Source organism: Aotus nancymaae, unplaced genomic scaffold (assembly GCF_030222135.1).
Source record: "Aotus nancymaae isolate 86718 unplaced genomic scaffold, 86718_ANA_hifiasm-v0.15.2.pri h1tg000030l, whole genome shotgun sequence".
Classification (NCBI taxonomy): domain Eukaryota; kingdom Metazoa; phylum Chordata; class Mammalia; order Primates; family Aotidae; genus Aotus; species Aotus nancymaae.
Window position 1 is genome coordinate 28,228,851 of NW_026988443.1, and position 14,458 is coordinate 28,243,308.

General features: G+C 46.4%; 1 protein-coding gene and 1 non-coding gene across 2 annotated transcripts in view; one reads left to right on the plus strand and one right to left on the minus strand.

Moving 5' to 3' along the window:
- Positions 1-14,458, plus strand: part of VAC14 (VAC14 component of PIKFYVE complex) — a 124,883-nt gene that overhangs the window by 6,927 nt on the left and 103,498 nt on the right. The window lies entirely within an intron of this gene.
- On the minus strand, positions 13,155-13,225 carry TRNAG-GCC (transfer RNA glycine (anticodon GCC)). Its single transcript has one exon. It is a non-coding gene; the product is annotated as a tRNA-Gly (tRNA).

The following is a 14,458-nucleotide window of genomic DNA, read 5'->3' on the forward strand; positions in this document are numbered from 1 at the left end:
TATTATCATCTCACGGGACCATTGTGGAATATGCAGTCTGTTGTTGACCAAAATGTCCTTAGGTGCCACATAACTGTATTTATTACCCAGTGGCTCAAGGTAATTTTTGGAGTGCAGTGCAGTGCATATCAGAATTCCACCTAGCTTGGCTGTTTATCAGCAGTGGGACCCTGTTTAAATTGCTTAATCCCAGGGTCACAGGCTGGCCCCTAGGGGCTGTGACCTCCATGCGCACCTGTTTGGTTTGGCCTGGATCACAAAGTATTTTAAATTTGAGAAATTTCACAGTGAAATTCAGGTTTCTGGATTATCTTATTGACTTTGGCAATGTGGCTCTGGGGGCCTGCATTCCTGCAAAGCAAATCGGCAGGAGCTTTGCCACCTGTTGGCAGATTAACCAGAGCCTGTTTTACCTGCTGGGGCTGCCCCCTGCCTCTCCTGCCTGGCCCCTGTGAGCATTTGGGTTTCTGATCTCTGGTTTAACCTCTCTGGGCCTCAGTTTTCTTATCTTCAAAAAAAAAAAAAAAATGCCCCTTGAAAGCATTATGTGAAGTGAAAGAAGCCAACCATGGAAGGGCACATGTTGTATGATTCTATTTATGTGAAATGGCCAGAACAGGCAAATCTGTGGAAACAGAAGGTAGACCCGGGTTGCCTAGGACTCAGGGGAGGAGATTCAGGGGAACGGGGAGTGACTGCTAGCGGGTGCAGGGTTTCTTTTGGAGGTGGTAAAAAATGCTCTGCAATTGATGATGGTGATGGTTGCACAACTTTGTGAATATACGAAAATCCGCTGATGTCTACACGCTAAAAGAGTGAATTTGTGGTATGGAATTGTGCTTCAGTTTTTAAATTAGTGCTGTTTTGTTACAGCGTGAGGGAAGTACTTATTCGGTGGTCACAACTGTCCTCACCTGAGATCAAAACAGGCCTCTGCTGTCTGCGACTCTCGCTTCTCCTTTGTAGTTTGTTCCCCTGGTTGGATCCACTGTTTGCTCAGTACGTGCTCGTTCCCACGTCATACGTGCTCATTTCTAGTCAGTTCATTCCTAGGCCTTTTCAAAAGGGCATTGGTTCTTCCTCAGAGGCAGATGTTCCGCTTTCCCATTCAGTTTTGGAGACTGGTGTGCAAGTGGAAACCAAATTACTTAAATACTCAGCAAAGCAACTGGCAGAGATGTTTACCCAGATCCTGTTTGGGACACTGCTGCCTGGATATGCCACCTGAGTGTGGTGTGTTGTAGAGAGGACCGGGATGGATGGTTGGACTTGCGGGGGGAAACACGGCAGCAGCCCCAAGTCCATACTGAGAGTTTCACAACACAGGAATAAATGTCACCTGCAGGTTTATCTTTACAGCTGTCTTGGAGCCAGGAGCATAGTGGCTGCTCAGCCAGCACTTATGGAATGAACACAACCTCGTGTGGTGTGTATAAGACCACAGCTTGTCTCTGATTCTGACTTTGCACTAATATTGTTGTTTGAACATGTGTAATAGAGAGCACAATATGTGATTACCTAATTTAATTCTCTAAAAGCACTGTAAAGTCATTGTAATGATTAACCCACCTTACAGCTGAGGATTCTCCTCTGAACACATGGTAACCTGAGGTCAGTGGCTAAAACCTCTGCCACCTAGGACAGAGGTTGGGACATGGGGACATTACCAAATGACATGGGATTGGAGTTAAACGAAATCACAAAGGTAGCATGCCTGGCACACAGTGGGCATCCAGCTGGTGGTAGCTTTGCCATTTAGGGAGGGGGCTAATGTTATACAGTGGGTAAGATTTTAGACCTTGGGGTTAGTAAAACCTTGATTTGATTTTTAGATCCCTCAGCTACAATTTGCATGACTTTGTGTATGCTTCTTTTTTTTTTAATCACATTTTAGGTTTTGGGGTACATGTGAAGAACATGTAAGATTGTTGCATAGGTACACACATGGCAGTGTGATTTGCTGCCTTCCTCCCCATCACCTATATCTGGCATTTCTCCCCATGTTATCCCTCCCCAACTTCCCACCCCCCGCTGTCCCTCCCCTGTTTCCCCCACACACAGACCCCAGAGTTTGTGATGCTCCCCTCTCTGTGTCCATGTGTTCCCATTGTTCAACTCCCACCTACGAGTGAGAACATGTGGTGTTTGATTTTCTGTTCTTATGTCAGTTTGGTGAGAATGATGGTTTCCAGGTTCATCCATGTCCCTACAAAGGACATGAACTCATTCTTTTTTATGGCTGCATAGTATTCCATGGTGTATATGTGCCACATTTTCCCTGTCCAGTCTATCATTGATGGGCATTTGGGTTGGTTCCAAGTCTTTGCTATTGTAAACAGTGCCGCAGTGAACATTCATGTGCATGTGTCCTTAAAGTAGAACGATTTATAATCCTTTGGATATATACCCAGTAATGGGATTGCTGGGTCAAATGGAATTCCTATTTCTAGCTCTTGAGGAATCACCAAACTGTCTTCCACAATGGTTGAACTAATTTACACTCCCACTAACAGTGTAAAAGTGTTCCTATTTCTCCACATCCTCTCCAGCATCTGTTGTCTCCAGATTTTTTAATGATTGCCATTCTACTGGCATGAGATGGTATCTCAATGTAGTTTTGATTTGCATTTCTCTAATGACCAGTGGTGATGAGCATTTTTTCATATGTTTGTTGGCCTCATATATGTCTTCTTTTGTAAAGTGTCTGTTCATATCCTTCACCCACTTTTGGATGGGCTTATTTTTTTCTTGTAAATCTGTCTTAGTTCTTTGTAGATTCTGGATATTAGCCCTTTGTCAGATGGGTAGATTACAAAAATTTTTTCCCATTCTGTTGGTTGCTGGTTCACTCTAATGTCTGTTTCTCTTGCTGTGCAGAGACTGTGGAGTTTGATTAGGTCCCATTTGTCTATTTTGGCTTTTGTTGCCAATGCTTTTGGTGTTTTAGTCATGAAGTCCTTGCCTATGCCTATGTCCTCAATGGTTTTGCCTAGATTTTCTTCTAGGGTTTTTATGGTGTTAGGTCTTACGTTTAAGTCTTTAATCCACGTGGAGTTAATTTTAGTGTAAGGTGTCAGGAAGGGGTCCGGTTTCTGCTTTCTGCACATGGCTACCCAGTTTTCTGAACACCATTTATTAAACAGGGAATCCTTTCCCCCATTGCTTGTTTTTGTGACGTTTGTCAAAGATCAGATGGTTGTAGATGTGTGGCGTTGCCTCTGAGGCCTCTGTTTTGTTCCATTGGTCTATATGTCTGTTTTGGTACCAGAACCATGCTGTTTTGATTACTGTAGCCTTGTAGTATAGTTTGAAGTCAGGTAGTGTGATGCCTTCAGCTTTGTTCTTTTTGCTTAGAATTGACTTGGCTATGCAGACTCTCTTTTGGTTCCATGTGAAGTTTAAGGTGGTTTTTTACAGTTCTGTGAAGAAGGTCATTGGTAGCTTGACGGGAATAGCATTGAATCTGTCAATTACTTTGGGCAGTATGGCCATTTTGACGATATCGATTCTTCCTAACCATGAGCATGGAATGTTTTTCCATCTGTTTGTGTCCTCTCTGATTTCGTTGAGCAGTGCTTTATAGTTGTCCTTGAAGAGGTCCTTTACATTCTTTGTTAGTTGTATTCCTAGGTATTTTATTCTCTTTGTAGCAATTGTGAATGGCAGTTTGTTCTTGATTTGGCTCTCTGTAAGTCTTTTATTGGTGTATAGGAATGCTTGTGATTTTTGCACGTTGATTTTGTATCCTGAGACTTTGCTGAAGTTGCTTATCAGTTTCAGGAGATTTTGGGCTTAGACAATGGGGTCTTCTAAATATACAATCATGTCGTCTGCAAATAGAGACAGTTTGACTTCCTCTGTTCCTAACTGAATACCCTCTATTTCTTTTTCTTGCCTGATTGCTCTGCTAGAACTTCCAACACTATATTGAATAGGAGTGATGAGAGAGGGCATCCTTATTTGGTGCCAGATTTCAAAGGGAGTGCTTCCAGTTTTTGCCCATTCAGTATGATATTGGCTGTGGGTTTGTCATAAATAGCTTTTATTATTTTGAGATACATTCTATCAATACCTAGTTTATTGAGGGTTTTTAGCATAAAGGGCTGTTGAATTTTGTCAAAGGCCTTCTCTGCATCTATTGAGATAATCATGTGGTTTTTGTCTTTGGTTCTGTTTATGTGGTGAATTATGTTTATAAACCTGCGTATGTTGAACCAGCCTTGCATCCCTGAGATGAAGCCTACTTGATCATGGTGGATAAGCTTTTTTATGTGCCGTTGCAATTGGTTTGCCAGTATTTTATTGAAGATTATTGCATCTATGTTCATCATGGATATTGGCTTGAAGTTTTCTTTTCTTGTTGAATCTCTGCCGGGTTTTGGTATCAGTATGATGTTGGTCTCATAAAATGATTTGGGAAGGATTCCCTCTTTTTGGACTGTTTGGAATAGTTTCAGAAGGAATGGTACCAGCTCCTGTTTGTACATCTGGTAGATTTCGGCTGTGAACCCATCTGGACCTGGGCTTTTTTTGGTTGGTAGGCTATTAATTGCTGCCTCAACCTCAGCTCTTGTTATTGGTCTATTCAGGGTTTTGACTTCTTCCTGGTTTAGGCTTGGAAGGATGCAAGTGTCCAGGAATTTATCCATTTCTTCCAGGTTTCCTAGTTTATGTGCATAGAGTTGCTTGTAATAATCTCTGATGATGGTTTGTATTTCTGTGGAATCTGTGGTGATATCCCCTTTATCATTTTTTATTGCATCTTTTTGATTCTTCTCTCTTTTCTTTTTTATTAATCTTGCTAGTGGTCTATTTTGTTGATCTTTTCAAAAAACCAGCTCTTGGATTTATTGATTTTTTGAAGTTTTTTTTGTATCTCTATCTCCTTCAGTTCTGCTCTGATCTTAGTTATTTCTTGTCTTCTGCTAGGTTTTGAGTTTTTCTGATCTTGCTCCTCTAGCTCTTTCAATTTTGACGATAGGGTGTCGATTTTAGATCTGTCTTTGCTTCTCATGTGGTAATTTATTGCTATAAATTTTCCTGTAGACACTGCTTTAAATGTGTCCCAGAGATTCTGGTATGTTGTGTGTTCGTTCTCGTTGGTTTTGAAGAACATCTTTATTTCTGCCTTCATTTCATTGTTTATCTAGTCAACATTCAAGAGCCAGCTGTTCAGTTTCCATGAAGCTGTGCGGTTCTGAGTTAGTTTCTGAATTCTGAGTTCTAACTTGATTGCAGTGTGGTCTGAGAGACTGTTTATTATGATTTCCATTCTTTTGCGTTTGCTGAGGAGTGATTTACTTCCAATTATATGGTCAGTTTTAGAGTAGATGTGGTTTGGTACTGAGAAGAATGTATATTCTGTGGATTTGGGGTGGAGAGTTCCGTAAATGTCTATTAGGTTTGCTTGGTCCAGGTCTGAGTTCGAGTCCTGGATATCCTTGTAATTTTCTGTCTGTTGATCTGTCTAATATTGACAGTGGAGTGTTAAAGTCTCCCACTATTATTGTGTGGGAGTCTAAGTCTCTTTGTAATTCATTAAGAACTTGCTTTATGTATCTGGGTGCTCCTGTATTGGGTGCGTATATATTTAGGATCATTAGCTCTTCTTGTTGCATTGATCCTTTTACCATTATGTAATGTCCTTCTTTGTCTCTTTTGATCTGTGTTGGTTTAAAATCTATTTTATCAGAGACTAGGATTGCAACTCCTACTTTTTTTTGCTCTCCATTTGCTTGGTAAATCTTCCTCCATCCCTTTATTTTGAGCCTTTGTGTATCCTTGCATGTGAGATGGGTTTGCTAGATACAGCACACCGATGAGTTTTGGTTTTTTATCCAGTTTGCCAGTCTGTGTCTTTTGATTGGGGCATTTAGCCTATTTACATTTAAGGTTAATATTGTTATGTGTAAATTTGATCCTGCCATTTTGATGCTAGCTGGTTGTTTTGCCCATTAGTTGATGCAGTTTCTTCATTGTGTCGATGCTCTTTACCATTTGGTATATCTTTGGAGCGGCTAGTACTGGTTGTTCCTTTCTCTGTTTAGTGCTTCTTTCAGGAGCTTTTGTAAAGGAGGCCTGGAGGTGATGAAATCTCTGAGCAATTGCTTGTTCATAAAGGATTTTATTTCTCCTTCACTTATGAAACTTAGTTTGGCTGGATATGAAATTCTAGGTTGAAGGTTCTTTTCTTTAAGGATGTTGAATATTGGCCCCCACTCTCTTCTGGCTTGTAGGGTTTCTGCTAAGAGATCCACTGTGAGTCTGATGGGCTTCCCTTTGTGGGTGACTCGACCTTTCTCTCTGGCTGCCCTTAGCATTTTCTCCTTCATTTCTACCCTGGTGAATCTGATGATTATGTGCCTTGGGGTTGCTCTTCCTGAGGAATATTTTTGTGGTGTTCTCTGTATTTCCTGGACTTGAATATTGGCCTGCCTTGCTAGGTTGGGGAAGTTTTCCTGGGTAATATCCTGAAGAGTATTTTCCAGCTTCAATTCATTCTCTCTGTCACATTCAGGTACACCTGTCAAACATAGATTAGGTCTTTTCACATAGTCCCATATTTCTTGGAGAGAGACTTTGTTCATTTCTTTTTACCCTTTTTTCCCTAATCTTGCCTTCTCATTTTATTTCATTGAGTTGATCTTCGATCTCTGATTCCTGTCTTCTGCTTGGTCAGTTAGGCTCTTGAAACTTGTGTATGCTTTGCGAAGTTCTCATGTTGTGTTTTTCAGCTCCATCAATTCATTTATATTCCTCTCTAAGCTATTTATTCTTGTTAGCATTTCGTCAAACCTTTTTTAAAGGTTCTTAGTTTCTTTGCATTGGGTTAGAATATGTTCTTTTAGCTTAGAGAAGTTTCTTATTACCCACTTTCTGAAGCCTGGTTCTGTCAATTCACCAGACTCATTCTCCATCCAGTCTTGTTCCCTTGCTGGTGAGGAGTTGTGATCCCTTGTAGGAGAGGCATTCTGGTTTCGGGTGTTTTCATCCTTTTTGGGCTGGTTTCTTTCCATCTTCGTGGATTTATTTACCTGTGGTCTTTGTAGTTGGTGACTTTCAGTTGGGGTCTCTGAGTGGTTGTCCAGTTTGTTGATGATGAAGTTATTTCTTTCTGTTTCTTAGTTTTCTTTCTAACATTCAGGCCCCTCTGCTGTAGGGCTGCTGAATTCCACTCCAGGCCCTGCTTGCCTGGGGATCACCTGCAGCGGCTGCAGAATAGTAAAGGTTGCTGCCGGTTTCTTCTTCTGCTATCTTTGTCCCAGAAGGATACCCGCCAGATGTCATTCTGAGCTCTCCTTTATGAGGTGACTCTTTGGATATATGGGAGTCAGGGAGCTGTTTCAGGAGACAGTCTGTCCTTTATAGGAGCTCAAGTGCTGAGCTGCGAGCTCTGTTGTTCCATTCAGAGCTGCTGGGCAGGTACGTTTAAGTCTGCTGCAGCAGAACTCATTAATGCCTTTTTTTTTCCCCCAGGTGCTCTGTCCCGGGAAGGTAGGGCTTTATTTATAAGTTTCTGTCATGCTGCTGCCTTTTTTCAGGGCTGCCCTGCCCAGCGAGGAGGCAGCCTAGTCACAGTCTGCCTGCAGAGGCTTTGCTGAGCTGCTGTGGGCTCCGCCCAGCTGCCATGTGAACTTCCCTGCAGTCTTGTTTATAGGGGTATAGTTAGAACTGCCTCAGCAATGGCGGCCCACCGCTGTAATGGCGAACCCTCTCTGTTATGGCAGACTGCCTCTGCAATGGCAGGTCGCCTCCACAATCGTGGGCCGCCTCGGCAATGGCAGACTACCTCAGTAGTGGTGGACTGACTCGGTAATGGCAGATGCCCCTCCACCACAGAGGTGGACTGTCCCCGGTTCAGCTGTGCTTGCTGTGAAACTCTTAATCCAGAGCGTTTTAGATTGCTGCTTTTTGTGGGGTTAGGTTCGGCCGAGCATGATCACCTGGCTTCCTGCCTCAGACCCCTATTTTTTTTCAGTTGAACTGGCGACTCTGTCTCCCAGGTGTCCCAGTCACCAGTTGAAACGGCGTCCGGATTTGTGTGATTTCTTCTGCGTAGACCTGCTGTGCCGGCTGAAACAGCCGCTGGAGACTTGTGGTGCTTTTTCACCGGGGAATCTCCTGGCCTAACTCCCTCTTTCAGTCTCCTTTTTTTCAGTTGAACAGCCAACTCTGTCTCCCAGGTGTTCCAGTCCCCTTCGAAAAGGTGCCGGGATCTGTGTCATTTCCCGTGCAGCGACCCACTGCACCAGCTGAAACAGCTACACTGGAGATTCGTGGTGCTTTTTCACCCAGGAATCTCTTGGCCTGGCTCCCTGTTTCAGTTCCCTTTTTATTAGTTGAACGGATGACTCTGTCTCCCAGACACTCCAATCGCCAGCTAAAATGGCGCCCGGACCCATGTATTTTGTGCGGAGACCCGTCACGCCAGCCAAAACAGCCTTGCTGGCGACCCATGGGGCTCCTCCGCCTGGTCTGTGGGCAATAAAAATCCGTCTGGAGATGTGGTGTCCACTCACCCTCCAGGCTTTTGCTGGGAGCTGCAATCCAGAGCTGCTCCTAATCGGCCATCTTGGATCCCCCCTCTTCTGTGTATGCTTCTTAACTTCTCTGAGCCTCAGTTTCCGCAAGCTATAAAATGGGTGTAATGGTACTTAACTCAGTGGCTTGTTTTAAGGTTTCAATTAGATCTTGTATGTAAAGCATGCAGCACATTGCCTGGCAGATAGTAAGTGTTCAGCTAATGGTTACTTACTCTGTTCCTGCATTCACAGAAAACCATTGCTAGAGCCTCATTTCAAAACATCCCAAGTAGGCACCTTATCTGTACTCCGTATGTGTGGGGAGGAATGGCTTGACGATGACCAAGCAGTGTGGAAAAGTGTATAGAGAAAACTGCGTTTCACTTGGGGGCTTTGATTCTGCACAAAGGAATTGCCATCTGTAATTGAATGCATTCAGTTTGCAGCTGAAGTGCCTCAGCGAGATGGGAGGGAGGAACTGTGACATAGTTGAAAGAGTGTGGACTTGGTAGATGTCAGACCTTCCGTGACCCCTAGAAAGGGGCTCAGTTTCTCTCAGACTGTTTCAGATCTGGAAGATGGGAATAATAATGGCTACAGAAGGAGGTGTCCTAAGGAATAACTGACCCCTGGAATACTTAGCAGAGTGTGAGTGCTTGGGAAGTGGTCAACTCAGTGGTCCCTGTGTGACGTGTGATAGTCACCTGAGACTGTCACCATGCTGTGGTACAGAGGCTAAGGGGTCCTGTGGCTGTGCTGGGTGGCCCCAGGTTCTCCTTTGGTTAATGAAAGTCCAGATGTATCTTGCACTGCCCATGACTGCTTCTCCTATCAGGGAGTGGGTAGTCGATGTGACAGTCTCTGAGACATTAAGGGTGGCATCAAGAGCTTGGCATTGGCCCACCTTGGGGCTTGTATCTTCTGGGGAGTGGGTGTTCCTGCCATCCTGCAATGCCACTGGCCAGTTGAAAATGAAGGCTTTGAGCAGCCTCTAGAAGACACCTCTCCCCCAGGGTTCTTCAGCACCTTTTGGAGGAAACCAGGCAGAGGTAGATTCTCTTCTCTGGTGTATAAGACAGCAGTGCCCATGACCTTTGCGTTAGTGAAGGTCTCCAGGGATTTGTCATCGTGAGAGTTTCTGGGCCAGATATTAACTTCAAAACTAGTTCAGCCTCAGATCCCCCACCTCTGGCTCTCAACCTGTGGATGAAAGGAGGGACAGTATGGTCTTTTGAAGAGACACTAAACCTGGAACTGGGAATGCCCAGGTTTTCAACTTCACTTACTTTGCTTCCCCTTGTAGTTGGTTTTTTTGTCTCTGTACTTGCACTGTGGAGTGGAAAGACCACATCACAGGCTGGCTGACTAGGGCAGTTCTGGAGCACCTAGCGAGGGGTCAGAGCACACCTTCAACTGCCCTTCAGGCTTCATCTGAGTATGTGCATCTTTCCCTGGCCACCAGCCACAGCTCTGGAGACCTGGGCCCTTCCCAGTGTGCATGTTCTGGTCCTAGTAATGGTGGCCTTCACTCCTGCTAACCTGGATTATAAGACTAGAGGGTGAGAACCATCCAGATGCCTTCTTGATTAACCCAGTAGGCTAGGTTTGGGCTTGCAAAGCACTCCTATGTCACCACTATAGCAGTGTGGGATTTTGGCCAGGTTTTCCCTGCAGCTCAAGCTGCCTGTCACCCCTGCCAGGCTTGAGAGGTGTTGCCCCACCTACCACACGCAAAGTTCTGGGCTCCGAGAGAGGCCTGATACTAGAGATGCAGATGGTGCCTGTCAGTCCTCAAGGAGTTTATCAAGTTGTGGAGGGACCAGGCATGGTGGCTCACACCTATAATCCCAGCACTAGAGGGGTCGAGGTGGGTGGATCACTTGAGGCCAGGTGCACGAGACCAGCCTGGCCAACATGGTGAAACCCTGTCTCTACTAAAAATACAAAAAATTAGCCAGGCATGATGGCAGGTGCCTGTGATTCCAGCTACTCAGGAGGCTAAGGCAGAAGGATCACTTGAACCCCAGAGGCAGAGGTTGCAGTGAGCCGAGATCGCACCACTGCACTCCAGCCTGAGCAACAGACCAAGACTCTGTCTCAAAGGGAAAAAAAAGAGTTGTAGAGGTAGGAATCATGCATGAGAAGGAGTTAGAAGGAATTTACCTGCTGACATTCGACAGTACGTTGCTGGGCACAGAAGGAGGGGTCCTGAGTCCTTCTGCACTCACTTCGTGGGATCATCAGGAAAGGCGGGGGATTGGATTTGAGCTGGACTTTGGGGGCCAGGTAGACTGTCAAAGGGACCAGGAGCTTTCCTAGAGAGTGGGCAGATGGGAGGTGCAGCAGTGGACTAAGCAGGGCGCAGTAAGAAGGCAGGCCTGACTGGAGTCGAAGCCTGTGCTGGGAGCGCAGCAGGAAGGCCCAGAGGTCGGCCTGGCCCTGTTTTGCTTGCCCCAAGTGTCAGATAAGGAGGGTGGGCTTGATTCGTGGAACAGATTCTTCCTGCCCGTGGTCCAGGACTTGACCCCAGGCCTGGTGCTCTCCAGGCTGACATATTGGTGAGGACATGTTCCAGAGTTTTCCCTTCAGCCATTGTTTGTCTGCCAGAGACCTGTTTTCTTGGAGATGAAGAATATTCTACCCTTAAGTATAGGGGCAGAGACTGTAAAATCTTGGAGTTCCTGGGGCCACTGGGCTTGAATTTTTGTAGTAGCCTGGGGTGTCCTGAGTTGAGTCCTAGTAGGACTCTGGTGGGAGAGGCTTTCCAGCTGGCGCCAAGCAAGGAGGCATTTGCTCTTTGCAAAGATGAAGGGGTGGGGAGGGGATACCCAGCACAGAAATCCCCCCCTTTCCCATGTCCTCCCTCACGAGGCCCTGTGACTCTTTCAGGCTGTCACTCCGACATCAGAGCCACTTTCCTTGTACTCCTCAGAGCTCCCTAAGTGCCATTCAAACCCGTACCGCCCGCCGGTGCAGACTGCCCTTCCTAAAGTTTATACCACTCGCAGGCTCGTGGCCTTCTGCAGCTCCTCACAGCCACTGGGGCTAAATGCCAGTTCCTTTGCCAGGGTCCAGGGTCCTGCGTCGCATGACTGGGAGCAACTTTCCAACCCTGTCACCCACTTCCCCTCCACCTGTGGCTTTTTTTTCTTCCAAACTAAATGCCTGCTCCTCCTTCCTCTGAGCCTTTCTTCAGCCTCATCCTAAACAGTTCCAGAATGAACACCTACTCGTCCTTCAAAACCCATCTGCAGTGCTGACCCTTACGGAGTCCCAGCACATCCCCTCCTGGCAGACACCCATCATTCTCTTTCTGGCCTGCCCCTGCTCACCTCCTACTCTTCTTACCAAGCGTTTTTTCTCATTTTGCTCAGTATTCCTTAAGCCCTCTCTTCTTTCCTCCTCTTCCCACCCTGGCAGAGAGCTCCTCAGGGGTAGGGAATAGCTCCCATCCACTGACTGTCACACGGAAGGAGTTCCCTCTTCAGTTGCTCAGGGAATGTTTGTGACCTGAAACAAGGAGACAGGAGAGGAGGTGGCTCCAGGGCCTGCGCTGCCGTGCAGGTTGAATTTCCTTTGGACCCCTTGCGGAAGCCTTGAGGATGTCCCCACTCCTACTCCTAGTGCCGCCGTAACTTGTACCAAGCGGAAATATGTCCTGGCTTCCCGGGCAGGCTGTCTGGGCAGGCGTCGGGAGGCACAGCTGATTTAGTGGGCCTTGGCACATCCCCACATCCTGGACTCTTTGAGAACAAGGAGACGAGGTTCTAGATCTTTGCAGAGTTTAGGAAATTGAGTGTTTTCATCAAAGGCATTTGAATTCCAACTAGAAACAAGTCATTCTTAGTTTTCAGAGTGGATTCATAAATTCTTTAGGCAGTGTGAAATCCCAAATTCAGTCTCAGAATTATAAAAGGTCTGCTGCTGCATTGGCCGGGAATTGAACCCGGGCCTCCCACGTGGCAGGCGAGAATTCTACCACTGAACCACCAATGCTCCAGATGTCAGCAGCTGTGTGCACACTTCCCTTTAACCCCATTCCTGGGCCTTCTTGTGTATAAGTTTATTCACAGAACATAAAGCCGGTCTGATGCTGCCACATCAGCACAGTTGAAAGAATGGAACACTCAGACTGCAGAGCAGGAGGGAGAAGGCAGGAAGCGCGAGGGTGTGCATGTGCTTGTCCAGTTGATTTGCCTTCAGAGCTCGGGACAGAAACTAGAGCTTGAGTCTTTCTCAGTAGCAAAAGTATATTAAGACTTTGGGGGACATTTTCCTCTGTGATGTTTGTGTCCTCCCACTGCATTCTGCCTTTCGTCTTGTTTTAAACTGTTTTACTGTTCTCAGATTTCACACCAGCTTCCTGCGGAAGACTGGCCAAGGCTGAGGACAGCCCAGCAGGAGTCCCCTTAAGGTGAAGGCATCAAGTTCATGGCTCCACAGCCAGTAGTGAGTGCCTCTCCGGAGAACCTAGCAGCTCTCTTGCTAATTCAGCAGGGCAGTGTGGTTCCAGATTTGTGGGCAGCCTTAGCTGCTGCAGGTCTGGTGTAGTTGGAGAGACTGACTGGCTCCTTAGCAGGATCTTTCTGTGAGGAAACTGGCCAGGAAAAGGCAGAAAAAGCAACACTGCATTGCATTGGCCGGGAATCGAACCCGGGCCTCCCGCGTGGCAGGCGAGAATTCTACCACTGAACCACCAATGCTCCAGCTGTTTGCCAGAGCATCTGCAGGGCTTTTGGCAAGGGGCTGTCTCTGTCAAAGAGCCAGGTACTGACAGATGATTGGGTCTCACCTGGCTGGTTTGTCCAGTTTGGGAGACCAGACAAGTTGATGTAGAACCATCCTTGCCAGTCCTTAGTACACTGCTTTGGGAGTTGAGGCCTATGAACTAGAGTTCAGATTCTATCCAGAAGCCCTGGGTTCATCCACAGTCCCAGCCTCATAAAGATAAAAGCAAGGGACAACTCACAGGCCACTTGTACAGCTCCTTCCTGAAGCACCCATCACGTCTCTAACATCCATTATCCCAGAGCAAGACCTGTTTTGTCACCTCTTATGTGAACAGTGCCTGGCACTTGATAGGTGCTTCATATGACTGGCTGTATTAAATCTTTACCAAACCACTGCCCGGCCCCTCTTTGAACAGCATTTCTGCTGGTCTCTGTCTCACAGGACAGCACATTTTGTTTTAATTACTAGAAAGTCATAGCTCTAATTATTAGAAAGCTCCTCAGGTGGAACCACAGAGACTCATGGACACCTTTTGGACATGACTGTTCTTCAAATTCTTCCCCCGTTTGTGCAACAGCTGAGCAAGGTACCTGCCATGACTGGATGCAAAGCAAGGAGAGAGAATGCCTGCAGTTACTTTTTGTAAAGTCTGAGGTCTCTAGACTGCCCTTTTCCCACCTTCAGTGGCTCCATGAGTGTCATCCCTCACGCCTCCCATCATCTCGCAAACATCTCCAGGTTCCTTAAGACAGTCTTTCATATGCTCAGCTCCCTGGTACCTGAAATCTGTTCTTTTCACTGGAGATGCCCCAGTTACCACCAGCAGCCTATCCTCACATTTCCTGCTGCTGTCCTGTTCTCGGGAGCCCCAGACAAGGTTGGCTACTTCCCCATCCTCACCTCTGCTGATGGGGTTCTTTTTGCTAGGAAGGCCCATTTCTTTCCCTCCTGCCTCCTTCAAGATCCAGCTCCATCCCACTTCCGGAAGACTTCCCTGACCACCCCAGTTGCCTCTCCTCCATCAGTGATCTGGGGCACTCCTGCCACCATATCCCATGTGAGACTTGTCACTGCAGAAATGGCATGAGCTTTGGGAGAGCAGAGACCTGGCCTTCATGTCCATGGGCCTCTGAAGACAGACTGGTTAGTGGAGCCAGGCCTGCCTCCTCCACTCAGGGCAGGGCCTGTCTGGGGATGCATCCTCC